Below are 10,799 nucleotides of genomic sequence, written 5' to 3' on the forward strand. Positions count from 1 at the left end.
GTGGAGGGATTTTCATCGATTGCTGCCCCTATGACTAGATTGACCCAGAAGGGTGCCCCATTTCAGTGGACAGAGGAGTGCGAGGCGAGCTTTCAAAGCTCAAGATAGCTTTGACTACAGCCCCAATTTTGATGTTGCCGTACCGGTTTGGGGGTCTTATACTGTCTATTGTGACGCCTCGAGAGTTGGCCTTGGAGCGGTGTTGATGCAGGACGGTAGGGTGATTGCCTACGCGTCCAGACAGTTGAAGATACATGAAAAGAATTACCCTGTCCACGACCTTGAATTAGCTGCCATTGTTCATGCCTTGAAGATCTGGCGTCATTATTTGTATGGTGTGCCTTGTGAGATCTATACTGATCATCGGAGTTTGCAGCATTTACTCAAGCAAAAGGATCTCAATATGCGTCAGAGGAGGTGGTTAGAGTTGCTAAAGGATTATGACATTACTATTCTGTATCACCCGGGCAAGGCCAATGTGGTAGCGGATGCCTTGAGTCGCCGGGCGGAGAGTTTGGGGAGTTTGGCATATTTACCAGCTTCAGAGAGGCCTATGGCGATGGATGTTCAGGCCTTAGCCAGCCAGTTCGTGAGATTGGATCTTTCGGAGCCCAGTCGGGTTCTAGCTTGTGTGGTTTCCCGGTCCTCCTTATTTGATCGTATCAGGGAGCGACAGTATGATGACCCTCATTTGCTTGTCCTTCAGGACAAGGTTCAGCGTGGAGATGCCAGAGATGTGACCATTGGAGGTGACGGGGTATTGAGGATGCAGGGCCGGATTTGTGTGCCCAATGTTGATGGTCTTCGAGAGTTGATTCTAGCAGAGGCCCATAGTTCGCGGTATTCCATCCATCCGGGTGCCGCGAAGATGTATCAGGACTTGAGGCAGCACTACTGGTGGAGGCGGATGAAGAAGGATATAGTTGGTTACGTGTCTAGATGCCTCAACTGCCAGCAGGTGAAGTATGAGCACCAGCGCCCGGGTGGGTTACTTCAGCAGATAGAGATTTCGGAGTGGAAGTGGGAGCGCATCACCATGGATTTCATGTCGGGACTCCCACGGACCTTGAAGAAGTTTGATGCCATTTGGGTCATTGTGGATCGGCTGACCAAGTCCGCCCATTTCATCCCTGTGTGTACCACTTATTCGTCGGAGCGGCTGGCGGAGATTTATATCCGGGAGATTATCCGTCTGCATGGTATTCCAGTTTCTATTATTTCGGACAGAGGTACTCAGTTTATATCGCGGTTCTGGAGAGCCGTGCAGCAGGAGTTAGGTACTCGGGTGGAGTTGAGCACAACATTTCACCCCCAGACGGACGGACAGTCCGAACGCACTATTCAGATTCTTGAGGATATGCTCCGTGCGTGTGTGATTGAGTTTGGAGGGTCTTGGGATCATTTCTTGCCACTGGCGGAGTATGCTTACAACAATAGTTATCAGTCCAGCATTCAGATGGCGCCATATGAGGCTTTATATGGTAGGAGGTGTAGATCCCCGGTGGGTTGGTTTGAGCCGGCTGAGGCCAGGCTATTGGGCACAGAGTTAGTACAGGATGCATTGGAGAAGGTTAAGACGATTCAGGATAGACTCCGTACAGCCCAGTCCAGACAGAAGAGTTACGCGGACAGGAAGGTTCGTGATGTTTCATATATGGTTGGTGAGCGGGTTCTACTTCGGGTCTCGCCTATGAAAGGCGTTATGAGGTTTGGGAAGAAAGGAAAGTTGAGTCCGAGATTTATTGGCCCTTTTGAGATCTTGAGGCGAGTTGGGGAGGTTGCTTACGAGCTTGCCTTACCTCCCAGTTTGGCCGGAGTTCATCCGGTATTTCATGTTTCGATGCTCCGGAGGTATCACGGTGATCCGTCGCACGTGTTGGATTTCAGTTCAGTCCAGTTGGACAAGGATCTATCCAATGTTGAGGAGCCAGTGGCTATATTGGACAGACAGATCAAAAAGTTGAGGTCAAAGAACGTTGATTCAGTGAAGGTTCAGTGGCAGGGTCAGCAGGCCGAGGAGGCGACTTGGGAGACCGAGCAGGATATGCGCAACCAGTACCCTCATCTTTTCAATACTTCAGGTATGTTCTTTATGCTCGTTCGAGGACGAACGAATGTTTAAGTGTAGGAGGATGTAACGATCCGGCCGGTCGTTTTTTGAATTTATGCCCCGATCCCCCATTAACTGCTTCCCCTAAGTTCATTTCTGCTATTTTGGTTTGCCGGGACGTTCGGTGTTAGGATTCGGAGTGTTTTGGGACACTTAGTCCCTAAATGAGAGCTTAAGTGTTGAAAAATGGTCCGTAGTCGGAACAGTGTGAAGACAACCTCGGAATGGAAATCCGATGGTTCCGTTAGCTCCGTTAGGTGATTCCGATGTTGGGAGCGTGTTCGGAATGTATTTTGGAAGTCCGTAGCTCATTTAGGCTTGAAATGCCGAAGTTTGCATTTTTGAAGTTCCGGTCCGATAGTGAGTTTTTGATCCGAGGGTCGGAATGGAATTCAGAAGGTTGCAGTAGCTCCGTCATGTCATTTGGGATGTGTGTGCAAAATTTCAGGTCATTCGGACGTGTTTTGGTTAGGTTTTTGATTGAAATCGTATTTGGAAGAAATTTGAAGTTCTTAGGCTTGAATCTTTGATTAAATCGGTTTCCGGTGTTGTTTTAGGTGTTTTAAGGTTTGTTACAAGTTGTATTAGGTGGTATTGGTGCTTTTGGTTGAGGTCCCGGAGGCCTCGGGATGATTTCGGGTGGTTAACGGAGAAAATTTCTAAGTGTTGCAGCAGCTGGTATTTTTCTTTCGGGTATTTTCGCTTCTGCGGCCTGGGAACCGCAGAAGCGGTCTTGGACGTCGCAGAAGCGACTTTTGGTCACCCTCCAGGAAACCGCAGAAGCGGTAGGATTTCCGCAAAAGCGGATCCGCTTCTGCGAGATGGGAACCGCAGGAGCGGAAGCTGGGATTTTTAAAAGGAGCCGCAGAAGCGGCCAGTGCTTCGCATAGGCGGGACCGCAAAAGCGGTATTCACTGTTCAGAAATAGCAATTTCGAGGGTTTAATTTCATAAGTTTGAAAAAATCGATCGAGAGCTCGGGAGAAGGCGATTTTGAGTGGGTTTAGAAGAGAAAATCATTGGGTAACGTTTCTTTGATCCCTTTTTGTTATATTTCGTCATTATATAGTTAAATACATCATGGGAATTCGAATTTTGGACCAAAAATTGGATAATTTGGGGTAAAACTTCATTGGCTAGACTATTAGGTTTTGAGTGGGAATTTGACCTCCGATTTGGGAGATTTTTATATGGTTAGACTCGTGAGAGTACGAGGGTTCTAAAAATTTGAAAATTATTCGATTCCGAGACGTTGGCTAGAGGGCCGTTTTGGTCATTTTATCTATTTTTGCGCCCTAGCTTTAATTTTAATAGCGGAATCAGTTGTTGCAATATTATTTATGATATGTAATTGAATTGAATAGATTTGGGCCATTTGGAGTCGGATACTCGTGGCAAAGGCGTGGTTTCTATTCATATCGAGCCGGTTCGAGGTAAGTGGCTTGTCTAACCTTGTGTGGGGGACTTCTCCCCTTAGGATTGTTTCTTGATATTTGAGTGCCTTGTACGTGAGGTGACGAGCGCGTACTTGAGCCGATTTATGAAAATCCGGTTTTCACTTAAGTTGTTGATATTTAGCTTTCTTTCCTACTTGCCTTATCCTACTTGAAATTAAACTTGTGCTAGATTTGGAAAGCATGTTTAGTTGACTTAACTGCCTAATTGCTTAAGTTGTTTGACTGTACTATGTGAAGCATGCTAGGCTAATTCTATCTGTTGTTCTGTCTTTCATATTTTATTCCTTGGTTTGTTTCTGGTTGTGGTTGCGCATTTACATTGGGACTACGGATATGGGATTCCGGTAGCTACCCCCCCCCCCCCTGTTTGTTTACTTTGGGACTACGGATTCGATTCCCGGTAGATCCCCCCTGCACTTTTACTTTGGGACTGCGGGTTAGATTCCCGATAGATCCCCCTGCATTTTGATGGTTGGACTACGGGACGGTATCCCGGAAGATCCTTCGGTTTGGTATATGAGTTGGACTACGGGACGGTATCCCGGGAGATCCACTGGACAGTTGAGGAAAGGGCTACAGGACGGTATCCTGGGAGACCCTCATTGTTATCATTGGTATTGAGTTGTATTTACTCTGTGTTTGCTCTGTCCTTTTGTGGTTGTTATTGTCTCGTTGACCTGCCTTATTTCACTGCTGTATTTATTATTTCTGTCAGATTATCATACTGTTAGTTATTGTTATTACTATATTTTGTCTCAGTATGGCCCTGACCTTCCTCGTCACTACCCAACCGAGGTTAGGCTTGGCACTTACTGAGTACCGCTGTGGTGTACTCATGCCCTTCCTGCGCATGTTTTTCATGTGCAGATCATCCAGGTACCTCTACTCAGGCGCACTATCAGTGAGGCAGGAGGACTGCGGAGACTTCGAGGTAGATCTGCTGCATCCGCAGACCGACGAGCCTCCCTCTTACTCTATCTCTAGTACTTAGTTTTTCTTCTTCCGATTGTTAGATACTCTGGAGTTTGGAGCCTTTAATTTTCGCTTCTGTAGCCTGTGTTGCCCGTGAGTTTCCGGGTTTTGGGGATTGTTTTGAACTTGTGATATTGAGTTGTACATGCCGAGCGGCATTCAGTACAGTTTCTTTTAGTATTTAATTTGGTTTCCTCTATTTTTCCGCAATTATTATATTTCCGCAATATTAGGCTTACCTGGTCGTGGGGACTAGGTGCCGTCATGACATGTTCACAGTCGTTGAACTAGGGACGTGACAAGTTTGCAAAGAAATAGAGAATTTGCTAATCTTAAATAGTCAATGAGAATTGCAGACTTGAAGATGTGGAGGGTGAGGGAGGGGTGGGGTGGGGGGTTTAGGTTGAATACTTGAGACGGTGTGTATCGACGTAGGAGTTTTGTTCTAAAAAGAAATATTTTAATGATAAATGTCACCCCCCCCCCTTTTATAAACCTCACTAACCCTCTTAAAATATAAAAAGATTTTGTAAAGCTCAAAAGGGTTTTCAATTATGAAAGTGACAAAATATTGTGCTTTTAAAAGATCTTTCAGAGTCGCCGCCTGACATTTGATTTCGGTGCGTTAGGTCATTGTTTTTAGAAATAATTTTTCCTTTTAAAACACTTTGGACTCCAAAACTAAGTCTGCACCAAAGAATCAGGGTAGGGGGTTCATTTGACTAGGGGAGAAGGTGTTAGGTATTCCCCGAGTCCCGTAACTAGCACGGTTGCGTACCCAATCAAGTTGGCTTTTAAAATATTCAAATTGAGGTAAAATAAACACATAAAAGGAAAATAAACACAAAAGAGGCTCAAGGCCGTCCCCACCTAATAAATAAAAGAAAACGAAAATAAGATAAATCTCACTATCCTATGCTACGCCTCCAATGATGATGCCACGGTCTTCTTTCACATTCACTTCGGGTATTCCCCTAATAAAAATATTTACAGAGTTTATGGGGAATTCCTCTAAATAGGAACTAAAGGGACGGCCTCTTACCTTAGATAAAAGATAAAAAGAAAACCTAAAGTTTGCCTACGCGAGTGTGGTCGGCCTAAATATGCTCCCAGCGATTAAGTAATAACATAAACCAATGAAAGAAAACTAAATGAGATCAAATAAAAGAAAATTCTAAACCATGCTTATTTTTATCGATTAATTTCACTTGTTCGACTAAGCCCAATCCTAAAGCATATAAGCAAATTCAACCTCTAATGGGATTGTCTTTCCCACCTCTCATGGCCCAAGTCATTAATCCAAATAAATCCAGCAAAATCAGAAAATATAGGCAAATAAACATACTATGAAACAGCAAATTAAGAAAGGGAAAGAAAGATTTGTGCATTTGAAATATCGTAAGAGCCAATAACGTCCTGATAACCCCATTCTATGCCTTTCAGTTGTTAAACTATTGGAGGAAACGACACTCAGGTTGCACTAGAGTAACAATTCACTTTTATAAAAAACTTTGAGTCATTTGAACATGCCACCTTCCTCTAATCAAATGATCTAATCAAACATTATTAAGGCAATCGACAAGTATAGACAACTTAAATGGATTAAAATCACTCTATCAAAGAGACCATGGACCAAAAGTCATACATTAACTGGATGCAATTAAGCATAAATAGTATGCATATCCGCATCAGATTGTCATGAACTAGCGAAAAAGGAAGACATGATGAAATATACAAGGCCAAAATCACTTGAAACCTTCAAACTCACCACTGCCTTGCCATAGAGGAAAACTAATTTTGACAACAATTGAATCATGCTTCAAGGAGATAATCCAATCAAATGAAACTAACATTAGACCAAAAACATCATAAGGAGGTCAAGAAAACCATTCCAAGCTCAAGTTTAATGAAAGCAAACCAAAGTGGTCATGAGAAGGCAAGTAAATGTATTGTGGCTGTGCAATCCATTCAGCAATCCCGCGACAGTCCAATTTTATCTATAACTTATCAAAATCAAACATATCCAAACTCAATTAAATATTTTTAAACTGATAGGACACTCTATAGTGAACAAACACCAGAGAAGATTTCAAAACTTGTCTCATGTTCGAAATGAAAGAAAGCTGGTCAAGCTTATAACATTGAAACCTATGAATTAATCATCTTAAACTTTTAACCAAGTGTTTAACCAAATTCCAATAAAGGAAACAAAGTACAAGTTTTGTGTATTTTCATCGGAGAGGCAGAGAAGCAGATTCGCCTGAGCATCGATAGGCAAACAAATAATTTCAAATCTCATGATAAACTCTTAGTTAAATTCATCACTAATTGCCGACTCACACAAGGAGTAAAATAAGAACTAGCGGAGACATATGAATCAAAGTTGTAGAAAAACTGAATCAGAGACAGATATGATTTAAGCGACGATTTCTCTACTCAAACAGTGCGAAACAGTAAGAACAGAACACCAATACTCCCATCAAATGCAAAACCAACTCTAGAACAGATATTCAAGCACAAATCTGTTAAGTACTTACTTTTAAGATCCTATAAATTCACATCGACTATAGATCCCGAACCCAACGTCCCCGGCTCTTATCATTTTTCAACTGAAACAAAAATAGAAAATGGAAGGGATTCGAAAATGAACCTGAAATTAGAGCTTTGATTAACTTGCTTGAAAGAAAAGAAGACAACTATTGGAATCTGAGCTTCGACAGGAACAACAACCGGAACTGGACCTCAGCTGGCAAACAATCGACGACTCGAACGACCTCGATTCAATTGCAAAATTCAAATGATCTCCATAGTTAAAAATCAAAGTCGAAGTTGGAAAAAGGGAATAGAAATATTTTTGTATATTTTACTTTTTCTGGAAAACTCAAAATCAAAGAAGAAACCAAAAATCTTGTTCTCTTTTTCTAAATTTATAAACGGACAGATGACTTCAATTCGAAAATCAGAGAAAAGGAAAGCTATCTCTCAACCCTAGAACTTCGTCCCTCGATTTTTCTCTCAAAAAAAAACCCCTTCTTCTTCTATAATTTCTCTATATATCAGGTAAAGACCTGATGAATGAAGGGTTGGGATCAATTGAAATCGATCCCACGCTCCCCATTCATCCAGCATATGCCTTCTAGAGGCTTCAAACACGTGAGAAGAGAGGTGAGAATGAGAGAATATTCGGTTTCGTTACTTGTCAGGCCACGTGGAGGAAAGAGAAGAGGAGTAGGGGACCATGAGCGCGTGGGGGAATTTTCCGGTGGGTCTGGGGTGTTGTAGCGGTGGGCAGAGGAGGGAGATGGGGGGGGGGGGCGTCGTTTGGTTAGGGGTGTTAGGTTTAAGGTTAGAGAAATATATAGTTTTTATATGTGGGAGGGGGTGAAATATGACCATTGGATAAGAATTAATGGGTGGCTAGGATTAAATGGGACTATTGGGGCAGGTCATGGGTCGATCCGGGTCAGTGGGTTCTGGGTTAAGGGTTGGGAAGATTGGGCTTGCCAAAAATTTGGGCCTCTGATGATTCAAATTTGGGCTTCTCTCTTGGATCCATGATTTAAGCAAATCGTTTAAGAAAACTTGGCCTAAACCAAATATTCTTTTCTTTCTTTAAACAAAGTAAAGATACTACAAATCAAAATAATAATTAATTCCTAACAAATATCAAGCCAAAATATTTAAATAAAGTATATCATAAAAACAAAACTATTTTTGGTATTTTTCAAATATCATACTAAATAGGATTAGACTAAAATGATCGCAAAATTAAAAAGATATTACTATCAAAAATACTAATATTATTGAAAAAGATATGTAATGAAGTAAAAACAAAGTGCAACTATTTCTTTTGTGTTCTCAAATTTAATTTTATGAAAGGTAGATAAACTAAAAGTAACAAGATAAAAGGAAACTGATTGAATTGAATTCTTATCCTATTGTTTAGGAAATCTATAGATAGGGATAAGGGGAGATTAGAGGAAAGGAGGAAGTAGCTTAGTGTGGGGCTTATGTCCAGAACAAGCTATAGCAAATCAGTGTAAAATATTACTTGGTAATAAAAGTTTTAGTTACCAAAAAAAATATTAATTACCTAAATAAAAGAAAATATTTTTGTAATTTTCATTTTTGTGATGAAATAAAATAGTCAAAACTAGTTAAAACAGTGATATTAGACCTAAACTAAATATCTAAATGCTAAAATGTGTAAAATCTCGGGGAGGGTCAAAAATTACATGTCTACAGCTACCCCTCTTTTACTGGAAACACGAAGAGTTTTCAGACAAAGAATAACGAGACAGGTTTTTTGACCCGACCCTTATTTAAAGAGACTAAAACTAAAAGAAAAGAGAATGCGACCGAGCCCTGGTATCTGAGCTGCCTACATATCCTTGGCTATAAAAGAATCAGGCCACGTGTAGTTCATAAGTGAGAAGAACAATGGAGTACCGAGGTGGAGAGTCGATTGAGGTGCCGTCGAGGTTCCAGTCCGCGGTTCCTGCCATTACATCAAAATTAAAAGGAAAAATTACAGCAAAAATAAAAGAAAAACACAAGATCCTATCTGCTTCTTGTCTTGAATCTTCTTTGAATTTCTACTTGATCTTTCAACATGAAACTGAAAAATGGACCCTGTTCTTCAGGCGGGCTCCTGATGCTTCTCTGATTTGAACTGGGAAATTAAAAGTTGGCCCTGTTCTTCAGGCGGGCTTCTGATGCCTCTTGAATTTGAGAACTGAAAGTAACTCTGAAATGAATTCCCTCGTTCTCCAAGTGGGTGCATGCCGCTGTCTTAAAACTGAAATGAATTCTCTCATTCTCCAGGTAGGCTCCTGCCACTAACTTGAAACTTGAAATGACTTCCCTCGTTCTCCAGGTGGGCGTCTGCTGCTGACTTGAAAATCGCAGTAACTCCGAAAAGAATTACCTCGTTCTCCAGGTGGGCGCCTGCCACTAACTTAAAACTTGAAATGAATTCCCTCGTTCTCCAGGTGGGCGCCTGCGACTAACTTGAAACTTGAAACTTGAAATGAATTCCCTCGTTCTCCAGGTGGGCGCCTGCGACTAACTTGAAGCTTGAAATGAATTCCCTCATTCTCCATGTGGGCGCCTACGGCTTGCTTAAAACTTGAAATGAATTCCCTCATTCTCCAGGTGGGTGCCTGCGGCTTGCTTAAATCATGGAATAAATTCCCTTGTTCTCCAGGTGAGCGCCTGCGGCTTGCTTAAAAGTTTAAATGTAACTCCCTCATTCTCCACGTGGGCGCCTGCGACTAACTTGAAAATTGCAATAGCTCTGAAAAGAATTCCCTCGTTCTCTAGGTGGGCGCCTGCCACTAACTTAAAACTTGAAATGAATTCCCTCGTTCTCCAGGTGGGCGCCTGCAACTAACTTAAAACGTGAAATGAATTCCCTCGTTCTCCAGGTGCGCCTGCAACTAACTTGAAGCTTGAAATGAATTCCCTCATTCTCCAGGTGGGCGCCTGCGGCTTGCTTAAAACTTGAAATGAATTCCCTCATTCTCCATGTGGGTGCCTGCGGCTTTGCTTAAAACTTGGAATGAATTTCCTCGTTCTCCAGGTGGGCGCCTGCGGCTTGCTTAAAACTTGAATTGAAATTCCCTCATTCTCCAAGTGGACGCCTACAATTACAACAAAACAGACAAAACAAGGAAAATCTTCCGCCCTGGTTGGTACCAGGAACATTTGTGAGTGTTAGTTAAATCCCATTATCCAGGAGGGTCCTGAAAACTTAAAACTAAATCCTTGAAAATTTTAAAATTAAATCCCATTATCCAGGAGGGTCCTGAGAACTTGAAAACTACTCCCATTATCCAGGAGGGTCCTGAAAACTTAAAATTAAATCCTTGAAAATTCAAAATTAAATCCCATTATCCAGGAGGGTCTTGTAAACTTAAAACCAAATCCCATTATCCAGGATGGTCCTGAAAACTTAAAACTAAATTCCATTATCCAAGAGGGTCCTGAAAACTTAAAATTAAATCCTTGAAAATTTGAAATTAAATCTCATTATCCAGGAGGGTCCTGAGAACTTGAAAACTATCCAGGAGGGTCCTGAAAACTTAAAATTAAATCCTTGAAAATTTGAAATTAAATCTCATTATCCCGGAGGGTCCTGTAAATTTTAAAAACTAAATCCCATTATCCAGGAGGGTCCTGAGAACTTGAAAACTAATCCCATTATCCGGGAGGGTCCTGTAAATTTTAAAAACTAAATCCCATTATCCAGGAGGGTCCTGA

This window comes from Nicotiana attenuata, chromosome 6 (assembly GCF_001879085.1).
Source record: "Nicotiana attenuata strain UT chromosome 6, NIATTr2, whole genome shotgun sequence".
NCBI classification, from domain to species: Eukaryota; Viridiplantae; Streptophyta; class Magnoliopsida; order Solanales; family Solanaceae; genus Nicotiana; species Nicotiana attenuata.